This window comes from Rhineura floridana, chromosome 3 (assembly GCF_030035675.1).
Source record: "Rhineura floridana isolate rRhiFlo1 chromosome 3, rRhiFlo1.hap2, whole genome shotgun sequence".
NCBI lineage: Eukaryota > Metazoa > Chordata > Lepidosauria > Squamata > Rhineuridae > Rhineura > Rhineura floridana.
Genome location: NC_084482.1, coordinates 178,313,706 through 178,334,679, shown reverse-complemented (window position 1 = coordinate 178,334,679; position 20,974 = coordinate 178,313,706). Strand labels below are relative to the sequence as shown.

General features: G+C 40.5%; 1 pseudogene; it reads left to right on the top strand.

The window, feature by feature from the left end:
- The window catches only part of LOC133380757 (monocarboxylate transporter 2-like), a 54,451-nt pseudogene that overhangs the window by 26,179 nt on the left and 7,298 nt on the right, over positions 1–20,974 (top strand).

Genomic DNA, 20,974 nt, shown 5'->3' with positions numbered 1-20,974 from the left:
AACTGATGGAAAAGACTCCTCCTTGCCTAAGACCTTGTAGAGCTGCTGTCTAGATGTACAGAATAGTCTCACCTGATACAAGGCAGTTTCATATGTTCCAGACATGTATCTTAGAAATTAAAATACAAGTGCATATTTTCAGGTGATAACAGCCCAGGTTGTTCACCTCTTCTAATTCCCTTCCTTCTGTATATTAAAGGGTAAAAATAGCAGATAGCAATTTCCATTATAATTAGCAAAAGAACCTTTAATCATCTACATCACAGATTCAGACATATTAACATGTCAAAACTAGTTTAAAAACTCAAAACATGTAACATTTACTTGCACATTTTCAGAAGAAAAAACCCACAGCTTTTATTTCTTCCACAGTTATTAGTTAACTCCGTCAGTGATGAAGAAATGACACTATCTCATTAACTTGTTAATGCTAGTGTCATATATGTTACTTGTGTACTATTCGTTAATCTAAAAAATACACTTACTAATTAGTAATAATTGCAGTGGCTTACATAGAAAGTAAAAGGAGGCAGGTGATCTGCAGAATCATGTGCTTGGCCTTCGATTTGATAGAGATGTGGCTAACTCTACTATACTGTACGTGTGTGAGTTTACACACCCACAGATATTAGGTAGCATATAATGTAACAAGAAAGAAATACTAGGATGGATGTGGAAAAAATCAGGTTCAGATATGTACTTGGCTACAAAGATTACTGGGTGATGTTGGGCAAGTTAAGTTCTCAAGAGCTGGCTGGAGATATTTTGGTACCCAAGAGAGATAATCCAGATGTTGCTCTTTATGGTGGTAAATCTGCTTTGAATAGCTAATGGGCAAGCCATTTTGAGCAATTCTTTTGTGGAGGGGAAAAGCAGGGTATAAATCTTTAAATAAATAAAAATAAAATAGAATAATTAAATAACTAACAATTTGCTGCCTATCAATGCCCCCCAGGTCAGAGGTGGCTTGCCCCACACTTCCTAAAAATAGAATCGGCCCTGAAGTCATCTCCCTCATCCTAGCCAACCTCAGAGAGAAAGAGGGATACAAAATGCAAGAAGATGGGGAGATTAAAATAACACAATTTCTTTACAGCTGTAATACAAGTGGATGCCAATTGTGAGTTTTGGCACTACCTTAATCAAGATAACTTTTTGGGGTTAAATGACAATGTCACTGAATATATTTTACGTAGCATATTATATACTCATGCAAACACTCTTTGTTGATGTTCAGGAGTCCTTGGGGAGAGCAGGAAACAAGGACTCAAAGCAGTTTTATTCAACACATATTTATAAAAGCAAATTACAAAAGACAAGGAGGGGTAATGCTAAAAGGGATGTGATTTACATAAAGAGGGAAATAATTACCTAAAACATTGGAGCTCGGCAAAGAGGTGATTACACCAGAATCTAAATGCCAAAGGAATGTTTGCTCTAATTGGGGAAAGGACACCAAGTGTTGGAGGACTACTTTAAAAACTATCTCCCTTATATGTCTTTTCCCACTAGTAAAATCACTATTATAGAAATGCTGTCCTGTTCTCAACAGAGCAAGAGCTTCCTTTGGAGGAAAATCAAGATGTGTTTTAACTCAGAACTATTCCATGCTTAACACTACCCTTCCATAGAGAACTGTATCTTATTTAGGGCTCCAATTTCTCTTTAACAGAAGTCAAGAGAATTACTTCCCAGATCTCCAGATAGTCCTTTTATCTTGTCATATAGTTCTTGAAATTATAATATTGAATAAACCTTATTAAGAAGAAATAATATTTTTTCCAATTGTGTGGCTTGCTTTACTGGCAAATAAATGTTTGAGATGATGAATCATGACATTTTACAAGAACCTATACTAATTCTCCTCTCTCTATCAGCACTATAGTTATTTATTTCTTTCTTACATTTGTATCCTACCTTTCCTCCAAGGAGCTCAAGGCGTTGCACATGGTTCTCCCTTCCCATTTTATTCTTACAGCAACCCTGTGGGGTTGGTTAGGCGGAGAGATAGTAACTGGCCCAAGGTCACCCAGTGGGCTTCATGTCTGAGTAGGGATTTGAACCCTGGTCTCCCAGGTCCTAGTCCAGCACCCTAACCAATATACCACACTGTCATATCTCTGTGTGGTGATAGCACCTTAAATGCAGTCTCTCCTCTTAAATGTGATTTCTCATTTGGTGCCCAAGGTTGTGCCAAAGGTTTATACAGTTATGCAAGATACTGTCAAAAGGAAAACTGCCATAGACTTCAGTTTGAGCCAAGGGAAGTAAATAGGGATAACCAGATGCCAGATTAATTTCTGCTTGTGCACATTTTTACACACAATGTGCTAAAAAGTGGGAAACTTGCCCCCTTTCAGACAGGCACAATTTCCAGTATAATGACACAAAACTATACTGTGTCCAATGCATTGCCAATGCATATGCAGGCCAGATACACTTTGCAGCACAGAATGATCAGGGCAGATGTCTGTTACAATGTTGTTTACACAATATTGTACAAATCTTCAGATGGATTGCTTGTGTTTATCTTTATAAGAAATGGTCTGCATAGATTTGTAGCATCTCAGAGTTGCAAAGCAGCAAGAGACAATCTTGACCACCAGTCCCTTGGCAGATTAACCTACACAATCCAGAACATAGTATGCCAGTAGCCATAGCAAGGGAAGAGGTTGTAGCTCAATGGCATAATTTGGATGCGGAAGGTTCATTCTCTAGTAAAAAAATAGCTTTATGTAGCAAGGCTGGAGAGCTGTTGTCTGTCAGAGTAGAATATAGATTCACTCATAGGCAAAAAACCTTGCGGTTTAAGAACGTAGCTATAGCCCACAGATCTTTCTATCAAACTTTGAAAAGCAGGGAGATTGGCAGCTATAGTGAATGCACCAGGGGAGCAGGAGACCTGACCTCCTCTCTGAGATATTGTACTGCCCTACAAATTTGTCAAAATGCAAACACAATTTGGGTTGGTCTTTCACAGTCCAATCTACTTCCTGCTCCCCTGGTGCCTTCACTATAGCTGCCCAATTTCCCTGCTTTTTAAAGTTTGATAGAAAGATCTGTGGACTATAGCTACATTCTTAAACCACAAGGTTTTCTGTGTATTAGTGAATTTCCCTGCTTTTTAATCCGGGAGGTAAGAAATGGGATCCCATGCAAGTTTGCTGAGAATGGATTGATCATTTGCATGCTTATTGAGTTCAATGGGATTTACTCCCCTCCAATCATGCTTAGGATAGGTGAAACTGACCACAGGGGATGGGGAGGGAGGACTGGGATGGGAGCAGGCAGGAGGGGGAGAGGAGGAGAAGGGCAGGTTTGATCATTTGCATGTTTATTGAGTTCAGTGGGATTTATTCCCATGCAATAATGCTTAATGTAGGTACAACTGACTGGAGGGAGGGAGAGCTGGAGTGAGCAGGGAATAAGGAAGAGGGAGGGAGGAGTAAGGGAGAGGAGAGGGGAAGGAAGGGAAAAGCAGGTCTGATCATATCCATGCTTATTGAGTTCAATGTGATTTACTCCTATGCAATCATGGTTAGGATAGGAAAAACTGACAATGTGGAGGAGGACGGGGAGGGGGAGGAGGGGGAAGGGGAAGGGGGAGGAGGGATTGGAAGGGGAGGGGGAGAGGAGGGAGGGGCAAAGGAAGGGGGGGTGAAGGGGCAAGAGGGAGGGGATAGGAGGGAGGAGAAGGGAGGGTGGGTTTGATCATTTGCATACTTTTTGAGTTCAATGGGATTTATTTCTGTGCCATCATGTTTGAAAATGGAAATGGATTGCCTTCAAGTCGACCGGACTTATGGCGACCTTTTGAATAGGGTTTTCATGGTAAATTGTATTCAGAGGTGGTTTTACCATTGCCTTCCTCTGTGGCTGAGAGGCAGTCACTGGCCCAAGGTCACCCAGTCAGCTTCATGGCTGTGTGGGGATTCGAACCCTAGTCTCCCAGGACGTAGTCCAACACTGACCCAGGGGAGGGGCAGGGAGGGGAGGAGATTGGGTGGGTTGGCACTGGGCAGAAGGGAAGCCTCTTTCCTTTTCAGAAGGAAAACATTGTGAACAGTATAATTGCTTTTCAGCATTTCCCCCACCTTTTTATTCTACAGCAGGCACATGTAGCCTCCCACCCAAATTTAAACCAAAGCTTTCCCTGGCCACATTCACAACAGGCCTTTATTTTGCTTTGGACAGTCATGGCTTCTCTCAAAGAATCCTGGGAAGTGTAGTTAGTGAAGGGTGCTGAGAGTTAAAAGATGCCCTGTTCCCCTCACAGACCTTCAGTCAGAGTGGCTGACTGTTAAACCAATCTGACCAGTGGAGCTCTCTCAGTGGAACAGGAGTCTCCTCTGAGCACCCTTCACAAACTACACTTCCCAGGATTCTCTGAGGGAAGCCATGACTTTCTCAAGAGAAATCAAAGTCTGGTGTCGGTGTGGCCCACTGATTAGGCAAGCCAAGCAGCTGTGAGTCTGGCTTTTAGAATGCTGATAGTTGGTTCTTACTGAGCATGTCGGATGTTATAATAGGGTTCCAGCCAAAATTTCTTCAATTAATTAAAAATCAGCCAGGTATTTTTTTAAACTTTTAAACTGCAGAAGATGAAGGTCGGAGTATGGGGCAAGGTCTGTATTAGGAATACAGGTAGTCTGTGAACATGGCTGATTTTTAATGAATTTCAACAGATTATGAGAACTCTGACAGAAAAAAGTCCAAAAGGGCTCTGGGTTTTTTTTCCCTTTCTTTTTAGACTTTGAACTCTCTATTCTCTCTGACTGTTTTGTGTATCACCATGAAAATTTACAGGGTTGTTAAGCAAGTTCAGGACTATAAGGTTTGTTTTGAAATGAGCTTATGGGAAGCATCACAATGGCATGGGGAGTATTTTCAATTTAACATTGTGGAATGTGAAAAATCCACGCTGGCTATAGTATACAGCCACTCTCATGGCTGTATAATTCATATGAAGCAGAGTGAGAGCACTGCAGAAAAGGGGTTACTGAACATTAAGATTACTCACATGGACAAGCAAACGCACATTCTACAGGGAAAGGCAGTCTGACATGAGAAAAGATTTCTTTCCAATCCCAAATGCAGAATCTGTCCAAGCATGACCAAAACCTATCCACTTATGGTCAAGTTACATGATAGCATGGCTACATACTACATGGGTAAGGATATCAATAGCTACTCACTATGATTATTTATTTATTTAAAATGTATAACTGCATTTTCATAAAAATATAATATAAAAACAAAACATTACAAAAAGATCAATAAAAACACCAATAAATACTGGTTGGTAAAAGAAATTCACGTTTCAAAGGCCTGTCTGAATAATACAATTATCAAAAGATGTGTAAAAGAAGACAGGGTTGATTCATGCTGGACTTCTATTGTCAAGGAATTCCACAAACCAGGGCCTGCCACAATAAAGGCTTAGCCACCATAAGTGCCCCAGTCAGAGGATCTCAGTGCTCAAGGTTGAGCATAAGGAATCAGATGGTCCTTAAGGTACTTTAGATCCAAGTTGTTTAGGGCTTTGTGAGTTAACACAAGAACCTTGAACCTGGCCAGTAGCAAGCTGGCAACCAGTGCAGCTCTTTTAGCTAAGGAGTAATATGTTGTCAGTAACCTGCTCCTGTATGCAGCCTGGCTACTGTATTCTGCACTGGTTGCAGCTTCCTGATAGATACAAGGTCATCCCCACACAAAGCACATCACTATGGCTATGTTGTACCTCTACTGTTAGAAGTATTATTCCTCTGAATACCAGTTTAATTGAATTTGCTGGCACACGATAGTGTGATGGACACAGGCAAATTCATAGACAAAATCTGTCAATGGCTATTAGCTAAATGTAGTGTTCAGAAGCAGTGTACCTCTGAATACTATTTGCAGAGGGGCAAACAGTAATCGTGTGTGTATTCATGCAGAGCCTGTGTATTTCCCAGAATCATTAGACCAATCAATATTGGAAACAGGATACTGGATTAGATGGACCTTTGGACTGATCCAGCACGGCTCTTCTTATGGTATGACAAAAGCGGAGAACTTTTGGAAGGAGTTCTAAAACATTTTGAACATTTTATGTGCCACTCTGGTGGGTAACACACCACTTTATAACTTTTTTTAAAAAAAGGATATCAGCATAGTTATTTTCTCTATGACACTGCCTGCAGATATTGTATTTAACTTTGGCCTTATTCAGAATATGTGAGACTCAGAATTGATCTCAAGGTGAAAAGTAATTGGACAGCATTACAGATGAATTTATACTTGAGTCAATATCCTATAGGCAGGCTAGTGTTATTTTCCTTGCCACCAAAATCTGACTTTGACATAGTCTTTCATATATCACCAAGCAATGAATCGAAATCCACCATGGTTGTGATAAAATGCATTAAGCATTGCAGGCACTAAATGAGTGTGATTTATATAACTTATATGTAGTGATTTACTCTAGATCAGTCTACTGCAAGAGAAGTCAGAAAGGAGAAATTAAAACTTATGGAATGGACAATCCCACTGGTCTGGCTCTGTATCTATATACAGTAGCAGACAGTATGGTGGGCCTGCACCCCTCCCTTCGGCTCTGTTACTGTTGCATACCAGCATACTGAGAGGCGAGATGGCAGTGAGGTTGGTGATGTGCAAATGTGCTGGCAGGAATGCTAGATTGGCTCCACCAGTGCATTTGCACCTTGCCAACTGCTAGATCAGTGGTGGCCCCCGAACTATGGAATAGTCTCCCCGAGGAGGTTTGCCTGGCGCCGACACTATCATCCTTTCGGCGCCAGGTTAAAACCTTTCTCTACTCCGAGGCATTTTAATATTTTGTTAATGATTGTAATGTTTGTAATTTGATTTTAGCCTTTGCTGTTTTTAGACTGTGAAATTTGATTTTAGACTGATGTTTTGTATTATATTGTATTTTATTGTATCTATGTTCACCGCCCAGAGAGCTATTGCTAGTCGGGCGGTATATAAGTTTTAAAAATAAATAAAATAAATAAATAATAAATCCCAGCCGGGGGAGTCCTCATCAGAAGAAGATGCGGAGGCTGTGGCTTCATCTGGGGGTGAGGAGGTAGGGTCCTCTGACGAGGCCAAGGAAAGGCTGTCTGCACCTAGGGCAAGTTTGGCTTCTGACATTGAGGCTGAACATGTCCCAAGCCCAAGCTCAAGAAAGGCATCGCCTCAAACTTCAGCTGGAGACCTAGCCTGTCGGGAGAAGTGCCTGACTGCAGGCAAGTTCTCCTGGGGAGTAAAGGTCTGGCTGAAGCTGGTTGATAGAAGTCAGCTGATATTGGTGTGTGTGGTTCCAGCAGCACCAGCTCAAAAACTCCAGTGCTAGTCTGGAAGAGCTGCTGGAATTATATCTGTGCACCAGCCCTGTACCTGGCTTGTTTGCTGATCTCCTGTTGATTCAATAGGTGACTCCAGACTCTCCCGGACCTGCCCTTTGACTTGTCGTTGCCCTGCTTTGCGCACAGACTGCTAGGACCCTGACCTTTGGACAGCTGTGACCTTGCCTCTTGCCTCATCCCGTTGTTGCAGAATCCACTTGTTTATACTCTGACTTTTGACTGATTCTGGATACTGTCTTCGTGTTGCCCACATTGGTACTGTTGCTGGAAAGTCTGTTGCTTCTACAAGAGCCTAGAGGGAGCAGGACACCAATCTTGTTGCCACCTTGCCATCCTGGTATGCAGCAGAGACACAACCAGATGGAGCCCAGGTTAGAAGCAGAGCCCCACCATGCCTTTTGTCTATATGCAATTATGGGAATCTGGGTTTCATCTACTCTTTAAAAAGCTGTCTTGTGACAGCAGTTATGTATTGAACCTAGCTCTCAAGAACTCCTTTGCGATTGTTATCAACATTTCAATTTGAAGCAAAAATCTTAAGCTTATTTCTTACTTTCTTCCAATGTGGAATCATGTGGAGACATCTCTTTGTGAATCCAGCCATGCATAGATACTACCTACAAAGTCATTTGTAACATTCATTTACAGAAAAGACAGGACAACTTTGGACTGGAACGTATAGTCTCCATACACCTTACTTCTCAGTGAGATTTCTCCTGTATGTGGAAAGGTTTGTATGAATTCAGTGTAATCTGATACATCATAATGATCAGCAGTTATTTCCTCCATGGAAAAAGTATTACTAAAGTTATGGAAATGACTGCTAGCAGGATCCATGCACAATCTGGTTTACAATGAGGTTTCTTTTCATGAACTCATATATAAAAGGGAATCACCTGAAGAAAATAAGCAGACAGTTCATATGAGTGTGAATTAACCTTTGCTGAAAATCATCAGCAAATGTTTTAAACAGAGTCGTGTATATCTGAAGAAGCTTTTCAAAGTATGTAAACAAAATCCAGAGACAAGCCTAATCACACAAACAAGCCGTTTTGACACAAGCCATTTTTTTTGTTTACCTTGAGATGGAAATGTAGTATGCTACAAACAAAGCACTATCTTCTCAAGTCCATCAACAAGACACAAACAAATGTTCTCTGTTTTATTCTTGCTTTGTGCAAACTAGTTAAAAAGTGTTGAAGAAAGGTAACAAACTAATTAAATTAATATATGCTTAGTCTTGGATATCCAGCTACAATTCAGAATCATAGAATCATAGAGTTCGAAGGGGTCTATAAGGCCATCAAGTCCAGCCCCCTCAGGAATCCAAATTAAAGCATATCTGACAGGTGGCTGTCCAGCTGCCTTTTGAATGCCTCCAGTGTTGGAGAGCCCACCACCTCCCTAGGTCATTGGTTCCATTGTTGTACTGCTCTAACAGCTGGGAAGTTTTTCTTGATGTTCAGTTGAAATCTGGCTTCCTGTAACTTGAGTCCATTATTCCGTGTCCTCCACTCTGGGATGATAGAGAAGAGATCCTGGCCCTCTGTGTGGCAATATTTCAAGTACATGAAGTGTGCTATCATATCTTCCCTCAGTCTTCTCATCTCAAGACTAAACATGCCCAGTTCTTTCAATCTCTTCTCATAGGGCTTTGTTTCCAGTCCCCTGATCTTCTTTGTTGCTTTCCTCTGAACCCCTTTCCAGTTTATCTGCATCCTTCTTAAAGTGCGGTGTCCAGAACTAGATGCAGCCCTAACCAGTGCTGAACAGAGCACTGTTCAAAATCATGTGATTTGGAAACTATACTTATGTTAATGCAGCCTAAAATAACATTTGCCTTTTTTGTAGCCACATAGCACTGTTGGCTCATATTCAGCTAGTGATCAACTGCAATCCCAAGATCCTTCTCTATGGTTGCCAGGTCAGAAGCTTCCCAAACCCTGAGATCTTGGGGTGGTCCATAGTGATGTCATAGGAGTGTGCCTGAATAATGTCATGGGGCGGGCCCAAGTGATGTCATTAAGCAGGATACATTAAGTATCAACCACAGTTGCTTGGAGCATACAATTCAAACAAAAACATTTATCTGATTGGAAATTAAGATAGAAATCTTAGCTAAAAGATCAAGCCTGGGTGGGGAACATTTAATCTAGCCTACTTGCTTCTGGGAAAAAGGGTCTAAGTTAGGGTTACCATCATTTTGTCATTTCAAAAAGAGTACATTTGGCTTCGATAAATGAAAAGTAAGAGTATGCTGTTGCACCATCTCACAAGGAGTACATGTACTCTTAAAAGAGTACGGTTGGTAACCCTAGTTTAAGTGCCCTCAGGCCAGCCCAGTCACCAGAAGGCCATTGTAGGAAGAAAGGAGTGTAGTGTTGTGGAGATGTTAGATGGGAGCACTCAGGAGTAAAGATAGATGCCCCTGAAGGCTGCAATTCTAAACACACTTACTAAGGCACTAAGCCCCATAGAACTCAATAGGACTTACTTCTCAGTAGATATGGTTTGGATTTAGGGTTGCCAGGTTCAGGGCCTGAGACTGATCCTGTATCTTTAGGAGAAGAGAAAGTCAGCCAAGTGCAGGTGTTCTTGCAACAGTTTAATGGGGAAAACCACAAGGTGGAATTCTCCCTTCCGCCTGCACAACTTTTAAAGATACAGAAGACTTCTTGGTTGCCAGGCCTGGCCTCCCACAGGTCTTCTGTATCTTTAAAAGTTGTGCAGGGGGAAGAGAGAATTCCACCTTGTGGTTTTCCCCATTAAACTGTTGCAAGAACACTGGCACTTGGCTAACTTTCTCTTCTCCTAAAGATACAGGATCAATCTCAGACCATGAACCTGGCAACCCTATTTGGATTGTGTTGTTGGTAAAGCTTGACCAGGGATCCTCTGCAAAGATATCCATATGCAAGTAGGGTTGGCAACCCCCTGCCTGGAATGCCCTGCTCCTACATTTTAACATGGCTGCTCCAACTTTCTTTACAGATTTAATCCTTCACTTCAGGAAGAGATCTAAGACATGAGTAAGAGTAAGAAGATTCTCTACTCTTTTCTATCTACCATGTGGGCTGCTATAAACTCACTTTAACAGCCAACTCAATTCCAGTGAATTGACAGAGAGAAAATAGACGTGGTTGGTATACCTTCATAGGCAGCAGCTTGGGAACAACAACAATTGCAGCCATGCTGCCCAGTAAGTGAATTTTCTTTTATCACGATTGGGCAAGAAACAAACCATAATGCAAACAACAAGTTGTATCATCAATGGGTTTAAGGGGGTTGAACTGACCACATGGAACCACTGTTGTTGCTCCTATGGATGAAAGGGGGTTAGGATAAGGATAAATTAAATGCAAATAGAAAAAGAAAAGACAGTGATGATTTCCTAAATGCAATACCATACCAACCACAACAAGATTCCTATGAGTAAGGCAGAAAACTCAGCATCCCACAACCAGTCAGGATTCCTAACCAAAACCAAAAAAAATCCTAGCAGCCAGTCAGCCAAGGTCACAGAAATCCCCATGGAGCACAGCATGACCCGGGGGCTGCAGTTAGTGCAGAATGCTGTGGTACAATTGCTGACATGAGTGAGACCCTATCAGCACGTAATACCTCTGCTCTGAAATCTGCAGTGTTTGCAGATTTGCTACTAGGCCAAGTTCAAGGTGTGCTTTCCATGTTACGGGTGCCACATTGTATTTATTCTGCTCTTGTAAGAAATCAGTCCTTTAGTGTAGCAGCATCTTTGCTTTGGAACTCTTTGCCTATTGAAATTAGGTTCCTTTATTGTACTCTTTTTGACACCTGCTAATACGTTTTTTGTTTAGGCATGTAGAAACAATTATGTTTTTATCTATTTTTAACTTGTTGGTTTTATTATTTTGAGTATTTTTAAATACCTGTCTTTAACTGTTTTGGCCAATAATTTTATTCTTTTAATTCTTTCTGTAAACTGCTTTGAGATTTTTTTTTACAATAAAGTGATACATAAATGTTGTAATTAAAATACATAAATAAACTTTGGAGTCATTGTGGCCGTTGGGTCTCTTATTTTTAGGAACAAAGGAACACACACGCACTGGAGATGTAAAAATACGTACACCCCATATAATAGTTTATTGTCAAAACCAGTTGGTCATTGCAAAACATTAAAAAAAAATAAAATCAGTATTAATTTCCTACAAAATAAAAGGAGTGATACCTATGTAACCCCTGCCTAATTGCTTCAGAAAATAGGATTGGAGGGGGAGAGAAAGATTTACAATACAAGAATCCTTTGCTATGTTCACTCAAAAGTCCCATTAAATTACAGCACAATCCTAACCATGTATACTCAAAAGCAAATCCTATTGAAATCATCGGGGTATGTGGGATTAGAGGTTTTCAAAACAGTGCCCTCTTCAACAGCCCTGGAAAATTTAAACTTGTTTGACTCCTGCACACAAGAGAGAAAAAGACTAAAAGCTATATACTTACTCAATTGATGAGATTTTCAGAAAAGCAGGAAAAAACAGTTTTCTGACTTGCAAAGGGCTCTAGTTACTGTGTTGTGAATCACAACCCTGACTTCACTTATTGGCTACAAATCTGAAAGGGCAGGATTAGAGCAGCTACAAGCTCATTTAACTGAAGTTGCGGGGGGGAGCTGACATTTTGGTGTATATCTTGGGAACCAGACCACCTAGAAATTTATTTTTTTTTAGAAATGAAAGCTAAGAGTTAGGAGATTAAGGTCACCCACCCGAAGACCCAGAGAGCACCCCAAAAATCTGGAGTCTCTGGGCAAAAACCGGACACCTGACAACCCTACTCAAATGTAGTATTACTGAGCCAAGTATCCCCCATGTTATTACTGTGCATTTGGTTTCTTTTTCCTAGTTGTAGAACTTTGCACTTATCCCTGTTAAATTTCATTCTGTTGTTTTCAGCCTAGTGCTCCAGTCTATCAAGATCCCTTTAAATTTTGTTTCTGTCTTATTTATTTATTTTATTTTATTTTATTTTATTTGTGTCCCACCCTTTCTCCCAGGCGGCAAACATAAGCACTAAAACACTTTAAAACATCATAAAAACAGACTTCAAAATATATTAACACACAACCATTAAAAACATATTAAAACAAAACATCTTTAAAAACATCTTTAAAAAAGGTTTTAAAACATTTAAAAGGTTTCATGAAGCCACATTGGCTTCTTCTGCTGTCTTCCCCCTTTTTTCCTTGATGGAATTGTTTACCATTGTGCCTTTAGAATTTCCTTTTTTAGAAACTCCTACCCATCTTGGAGTCCTTTTCTCATTAGGGTCACTTGTCATGGAATCTTACTTACTATTGGTCTGAGTTTATTAAAATCAGCTTTCCTGAAGTCCAGGGTACGCGAATGCTACTCTCAACTTTTGCTTCCTTTAAAATCAAGAACTGAAATATATCATGGTCACTTTGCCCCAGAGTTTCCATAACTTCCACTTCATCCACCAAGTCATCTCTTTTGGTTAGAATCAAGTCCAGGATAGCTGATCCTCTAGTTGCTTCCTCCACTATCTGTAGGAAAAAAAATTCTCCAACACAAGTCAGGAATTTCGTGGAAGGGCCGTGTTTGGCAGAATTTGTCTCCCAACAGATATCAGGATAATTGAAGTCCCCCATTACTACTACATAATGCCTCCTCAAAACATTGGCAATTTGCATTGCAAAAGTTTCATCCTTGTCTTCTCCTTGATTGGGTGGTCAGTAATAGACTCCAACTACCAGGATATTTTTATTTCTTGCCCCATTTATTTTAATCCAGATACTCTCGGTGGAGCTACCAAGCTTGTTCTCCTTTATTTCTATGCAGGGATATATATATTTTTAACATATAGCACAACTCCACTTCCCTTCCTATTCCTTCTGTTCTTTTTGAACAAGTTATATCCTTCAATTGCTGTGTCCCACTCATGGGAGTCATCCCACCAAGCTTCAGTTATACCTATCAAGTTGTATTTATCCTCCTGTATTAAGAGTTCAAGTTTGTCCTGTTTGTTTTCCATACTCTGGGCATTATACAGTATACAGACATTGAAGTCCATGTGATTTATGGTCTTGCTTCCTTCCTATATTTTTATGAAGACTATTACTGGGCCCCATTAGAGCTGTTCTCTCAGTTTGTCTTACTGTGCACAAGCCTTTGTTAGTCGTTACCTCCAAGTTTACGTCTCCCTCTCCCTTAGGATTCAGTTTAAAGCTCTCCTGATGAAGTTCTGCATGCTGTGGCTAAACATATTCTTCCCAGTCCTTGTGAGGTGCTAGCAGTCTTCCAGAAAGCATAGCCTGTGGTCCCAGAATCCAAACCTCTCATGTCAGCACCACTTTTCTAGCCAGTCATTCACCTGAAGTATTTTTCTTTCCATTTCTACTCCTCTAAGTACCGAAAGGATGGATGAGAAAACTGTCTGGGCACCAAAGTCCTTGAGTTTCCTTCCCGGAGCTTCAAAGTCGGATGTGATTTCTTCATAGCTGTGCTTGACTGTATCATTTATTTCCACATGGATGAGAAGGAAGGGATGGGCTTTATGAGTGATGGCAACCCTTCCGTCACATCTCTAATCCATCTTCCAGGGAGACAGCATATCTGGCAAGTCAATGGATCTTCTCAGCATACTTGGGTTTCAATCCCACACAGTAGGGAGTCTCCCACTACTCCTCCTCTTCTATTCTTGATGTGGGGCGTGGGTTCATTGCCTCTGCTTGACTGAGCTTCAGTCTCTTGCTCATTGTTGCATGGGGTCTCCTGTAATTCTTCCCCTGGAGGTTGCCCTCCAGTCTCATTCTCAAGTGCCTGAAAGTGGTTCCATAGTTCTACCTGTGAAAGGTGTCTTCTAGCTATTCTGCTCCTAACTGTCACCCTTTTCTATGGAGTTTCCTCCATGTTGTTGTTGCTCTTCACAACAGTCTCCTCTTCTGCTTCAACATGCTGTTGTTCTTCCACCTCCTGTACTTCTCTCTGCTGCTGCTGTTCCAGCATTCTATCAAAGAACTCTTCGTCTTCTCTTATATTCTTCAGTGTGGCCACCTGCCGTTCCAGGCTTCTCACTTTTTTCCCCAACAGTGCCACCAGTTTGCATTTGTTGCACATGCACGCCATGTTCTTCTCAGGCAAGAAAACAAACATTGCACTCACCTTGCAGGTCATCACCACTGGAGTGTTCTTCCCATCCATAGTCTAGTGCCTTTTGTTTCTTTCTTCCTACTTGTATTGGAATGGCCTGTGGTTTGTCCTGTCCTCTTTTAGGGTAAAGAGGAGAGTCCTACTGATATGTGGTGCGCAGTACAAGAAAAAAAAATTAGGGACCTTAGGGCCAAACTCCTGTTAGCTCTCCCTGTTCGCTCACTCTGTTCACTCGCTGTCTGAGAGCTGACTCACTTGTATATCCTCTGGACCAGCTGACACAGCTCCCTCTGCTCTGCTCAGTTATTTCTGTGAGCACCCTTTTGAAGGAAGATACTTTGTCTTTCCCTGAAATCTGTGCTCATATATCAGACAAAGCCATCTCCCTTCTCAATTGTATACAAACTTTAGGATTAAAAAAAGTTAATATGGAATTCTGCTTTGAAGTTTTCATGCTGCTTAATACAACAAATATTGGAAATTTCTCTTTTGCTTCTACTGGTTCATCTACACCCCCCCATCTTGGATGATGAAACAAATCACTGGTTGTTCTTTAGGACATTTGATCTTAGAAGGTTTGTGGAAATTATTGGTTTAACATACTGATTTAACATAAGAGACAATGCATTGAGTAATTTACTACTTCTTAGCCTCTTTTCATTATCAGATGAGAATAATAGGAATGTCTGTGACTCAAAAGCTGCTGACTCAAGGATACCATTCTGAAACAGCAACCTCTGTCAACAGACACAAGCAGTTCCAACCAAACTCTTGTCATTCATAGGTCACTTGTCTTTGCAGGCACTGCACTCTTGCCACCTCTGTCTACCAGAAATGACATCATGGTCTTGTTTACATAATCACTATGTAATCTGCTGGGGTCCAGAACAGTTGAGCCAAGAGCATTTTCAATAGTTCTTGAAAAAGATTCTCTTTCAGCTTAGACTTTAACTCATCCTTCAATATGTAAACAAATGAAAGGTTATGTTGGATTAAAAGGTTGCTGATCCCAGATGTCTGATCATGTAGAGAGATCTTAATCAGACTCTTCTGACAATAAATGAAAGAAACATTGCATATAAAAGTATTTTGCTAAGTTCAAGTGCTAAATGAATGATCATTAATGATGGAGGGGCTGAAGCAGGAAGTCTATAGTTGCAATTTCAAAATCAGTAAAGGGAACTATACTGATTTAAATCCTTGTTTTTTCGTAGATACAGCGTAAACCTTTCTTGGGGCTCCTCCAGGCTGGTGTTTTATTGTATTCTGCAACATGTTTTGACACAATAATAGTGAATTAAGGGTGGGTTTATTCTGCCTTTTTAGTTGTTCTGCAATGCTTTCCCAATGCTGCCGAATTGTTGTTGTCAAGGGGAGCTACAGTGGAACAAAAACAAACCAGAACATTTGTGTCAGGATTTCAGCTGGAAGTTATGGGATATTGCACTGACGGGAAATGAAACAGTGTGACCGCCCCAAAACTTTTGCAGGAGCAAACAGTATTGAAAGTGGGGTCCTGTGTGACCTGCCAATAGCATAATGAATGCACAATAAAAAGGATGTCTGAGTTGTTGCTTGCATCCGTAGTAGGACCCTTCAGCACAAGACATTGCTCTTCCACACTCAAGCTTCTAATTAAATGCGTATTAGATCCTGAAAAGCCTCAATAGCACTTTGGTTGTCCATCCTGGACAGGTTGATGCTGCAAGTAGGGATGGGGGAGAATATCTGAGAAAATTGAACCTGATACTGGATCCTGACTGAATTTGTTAGTTTACTATCTCTTTGGAGCACCGATCTCTTGTGACAGGCCTCGGCTGTAATCAGCATGGATTTTACAGCCACAACTACAATCAGAAAGAATTTTTTTTCAAAATCCTCTCCCTATTTTACGTAATTTCTTTTTGTAATTAAGATGTTGTGTCAAACACAGGATTTCCATTTGTCCATTTTATATTATGAAAAAATTGTTATTATTGCAATATAATGCAAAAAATTGGCTATATATCTTCAGTGTTAATTGTCAGATCATTTTGCAATATTTGTTTTAATGTTTTTAGTTACTGTAAACCGCCCAGAGAGCTTCGGCTATGGGGCAGTATATAAATAAATAAATAAATAAATAAATATGTTTTTCAAACAAGATATCTCAGAGCATTATGAATTTCTTGTGTTGGAAACATGATGATGAGGAGGAGACTGGCCCACGCTACCCGCCTCACCCCGCCCCCCTCTTTTGTTGCTGATGTCCTGAGCTAACCAAGGGCTGTCTCTCTCGTGCTCTTACTCTCTCTGTGCTAACTGTGTGTGTGTGTGTGGCACTGTGTCACTGACAGTAACAGTGTCTGTGAGGTGAGGAGGGGCGCCACCGCTGCCTGCCTGCCTGTGCCTCTCCCATACTCTCTCAGACTGTGTTTTTTAACTTTCAATTGCCGCCCCTCATGAGATGCTTGTTGATGTTCAATCATTGGCGCAGCTCCTGGTGCCCTGTGTAAGTGTGAGAGTTTTTAAATGATTTAAACAAACCTAGAATTCCTTGCTTAAACCAGATCGTAAAGCAACCTAAACATTACACAATGTTTTTCTCCACTGCCAAAAAAACTACATGGAATGCTGTCATTTACATAAGTATCTACGAAAATAATTATGTAATTTTTGCAACCCCCAAAACCCCCCTGCGGATCGAATCACCCAAAAACGTGCACAGCAGATCGAATTGGCAAGCGCCAGAGAAAGTGGAAACAAAAAAAGGACGGACCAGTAAAGAAACAATGGACTATCAAAATGCATGCGGATTGGCACCATGCAGCGAACCCCATCCCTAGCTGCAACTGTGTTTTAAGTGACTTTTTAAGATAGTGATGGCCACCAACTTGTATGGCTTTAAAAGAGGACTAGACAAGTCAGTGGTTACTAGCCATGATGGCTATTGCTCTGCCTCCATGGTCAGAGGCAGTATGCTTCTGAATATCAGTTTCTGAGAACTACAAGAGGGAAGAGTGATCTTGCACTCAGATCCTGCTTGTGGGCTTCCCATAACAACAGGATACTGGACTAGATGGACCATTGGCCTGAATCAGTAGACTCTTCTTATATTCTTAAATGGGAAAGTGCATAAATTCAGGGGAGTGAACCAAGGATCACAATTCAGGACTAGACAGCTGACTTTATTGCACTTGAGCAATGCATAGTTTCAATGCCAAGCCTTCAAGTCGATTCCGACTTATGGTGACCCTATGAATAGGGTTTTCATGAGGCCGAGAGGCAGTGACTGGCCCAAGGTCACCCAGTGAGCTTCATGGTTGTGTGGGGATTCGAACCCTGGTCTCCCAGGTTGTAGTCCATGCTAAGAAATACTAATCCCAAGAGTTGGAAGATATATCATGTTTATTCAGTGGTGACAGAAATGGGGCACACAGTGACTCTCTTATTATTGCTTTACATGCTATGAATGTATAAAGCTGTCTTATACCAAGACAAAACATTGGTCCTTTTAGCTACTGTAAGTACATGTTATGCTGACAAGCAGCAGCCTGCCCCACCCTCGGATTTCTGACAGGAGTATTTCCCTTCCTCCCTGGATATGCCAAGGACTGAATCGAGGACCTTTTGAATGCAAAGCATGTGCTCTACCACCGAACTACGACTCTTCCAGGACTTTAGTAATCCCTGGATCAAATTGAGCCCTACATTTAATTTCAGCACATGAAAAGCATACCAGTTTTTATTTTTCTCCGCATTTTCACCCCTTTTCTCTGATGACAGAATACATAGAATCCAAAAAGTCATTGAGAGGAAGAAGTAATGTAACTGGTTGTCTCGCTAACGGCTTGGGGACTGAAAGGAAAGTAGTGTATTTGCTTATTTGTTTTCTGCAAAATATCCAGGGTTTAAAATCTCATACCCAGTTGTTGAAGTCAGACAACTGTCCTTAGCAGATTTGGGTGCAATAAGGAGCCAGTATATTCTCTTTGTCCTCCAGGTTCCCCATTAGAAGGAGCCAGGCAACAGGCCAATCTGTTCCATGCATCAGGCCAGTAATGAATGTTCTCAGGTGGCTTTTTTTTAAAAAAAAAATTGAAAGCTGCAGGCTGTATTGATAAAACCTTCAGCAGCTGTTGACTAGATCTCAAAGGCTACTTCCTCAGTTCTGAAGCTTTTCAGGAGAATCTGTCAATACTTCTGCCACTTCCTTGGCAAGGTCAAGGCAAGCACATGGCAGCTTTACGAGTGTGCCAGATCTTTGCCAGCTGTTTCTCCTACCTTAATTTTCACCTAGCTCTCTTAATTAAGAAACAGAACTGTAATACCCCCCTTTTAATAATAAGTAGGAGGTTACTTTGCATAGGTTACAATGAAGGACGATCCAAAACTTTCAACAAGGAGAATGGAATCAGGGCATAAGTTGTACACAGCTATGATGATATGGACTGCTATTTTGTCCTCACTCTGCAATCTAAAGTGGCAATCAGACACCATAAACAGTAGTTTTGTGGTACCTTAAAGATTAATAGATGAATTTATAGCATAATCTTTCATCGTCTTGAGCCTTTCTTTGTGAGATGAATGAAATGTATTCTCTCACTTGGCAATTATATGAAATGCAAGTGGTCTGATCTTTGACATTTCTGTTCAAATCTTAAATGAATACAAAACTGAGTAAGCATTTGCAGTTGCTGAGATTGGTGATAACATAATTCCTGGCTTTGCCTTCCATGGCCTTTTGGCTCCGCTATTTTCACTCTATCTCTTTAACTATAGCTGTACATATAATCTGCCAACTGAGATGATGCTCGATATGCATTTAATGAAGTAGGTTCTGATCTTATGTCAGAGTCATTTTCTTAGACTCTTAAGTCCCACAAGAGTCTTTGTTGGTTTTGTTGCAACTGATTAACAGTCACTCCTTTGGTGTTAGACATCATGTTTTCATCATGGCAAAACAAACTTTGGTTTGCTATTTAACTATGGTAGCTATCTTGCCATCTCACTATATTTGTTGTAACACAGATTATTTTCACTGAAATATGTTTTCTAAAAGTCTTGCATGAAATTCTGAGTGATATTATATTATCCCTCAGGAACCTACAGGATAACCTGGGCGTGGCTATAGCCTGTTTTTCATTGGATCTAAATGGGAGGGAGGGAGGGATAAAAAAAGGTAGAATATATGAGTGCAACAGAATCTCTCACTGGTCGCCTGTTTTAAGCCATGTAGTTTGTATTCTTCTGCCATGCAGATAGGAGGAGACAATCTCATGGGATTGAATGTCATGAATGAGCATACTGTGCCCCTGTAAAAAACACAATGTGAGACATCAATTTTTGTGGATACCTATTTGGAGGGGTTGTATTAACTCATATGTATAATTTAAAATGGATGTACTGATGGTTATTGTATCCATGATGTGAGCTGATGGTGGTGGTATTGTTGTTGTTGTATTTTTAATAATTTTTTCTTCTGTTTTCTTTGTTAAATTTGCAAATAAAGAAATTAATTTTAGAAACGCACCATGTGGCCATGCATTTACTGCGTATGCATGCATATTTGTTTGCTTCTCCTAACCATTAATCTGGAAGATGCTCCTAATAACTTAAGCATTACTTAATCCTTTAAACTATTTTAACCATTTTATCTTGAAAGTATATCTTGTTTAGAAATGTTTGTTACAGGGATTCATTTTCCCACCGTAAATTTTTTTTTAGGTCCCATCAGCAGTGTTTTGGTGAACCGCTTTGGTAGTCGACCAGTTGTCATATTTGGAGGCTTGCTATGTGGCATAGGGATGGTTTCTGCAGCATTCTGCACAAGCATTTTTCAACTGTACATTTGCGCTGGACTTATCACAGGTAATGGCAAACCTTTTCTTGACTTTCCTTAAAAGATGTGTGTCAAAGTAAGATCTGCCCCTGCAAATGCTGATGTTACTTTGCCAACCTGGTGCTCCCCGGAAGTTTTGGACTACGACTCCCATAATCTCCAGCCAGCTGGGGCTAATGGAGGTTGCAGTCCAAAGTAACATCATCATTTGCAAGGGCAAATCTTACTTTAACACACACTATAGTTACGACACAAATTATGGCCTGGCTATAATTTTAGAATAAAAATTCAAAACAGATTATAGGAAACAAAAATGGCTGTTAAACCCATTTAGCTCACACAGGAGCCATAGCTTATAATGAATACAAGCAAGCCTGACTATTCTGTTTTCAAAACAAGTGGAAGAAAATATTTGATGTCTTTCCAGTCAAAATATAAACATTCCACTTTAAAATGTCTATCTGTATATGCAGTTTTTCTGGCTCATGCCATGATTGCACAATTATGGGCTTTTCTTGAACAGATTAAACTTCAATATTATTCTACACATAGTTTGCCATGCTAATTAAGCTGCCATGCACATTATTCTGTGCATAGTCTAATTTGTGGGTAGATGTGTGTCAATAGTT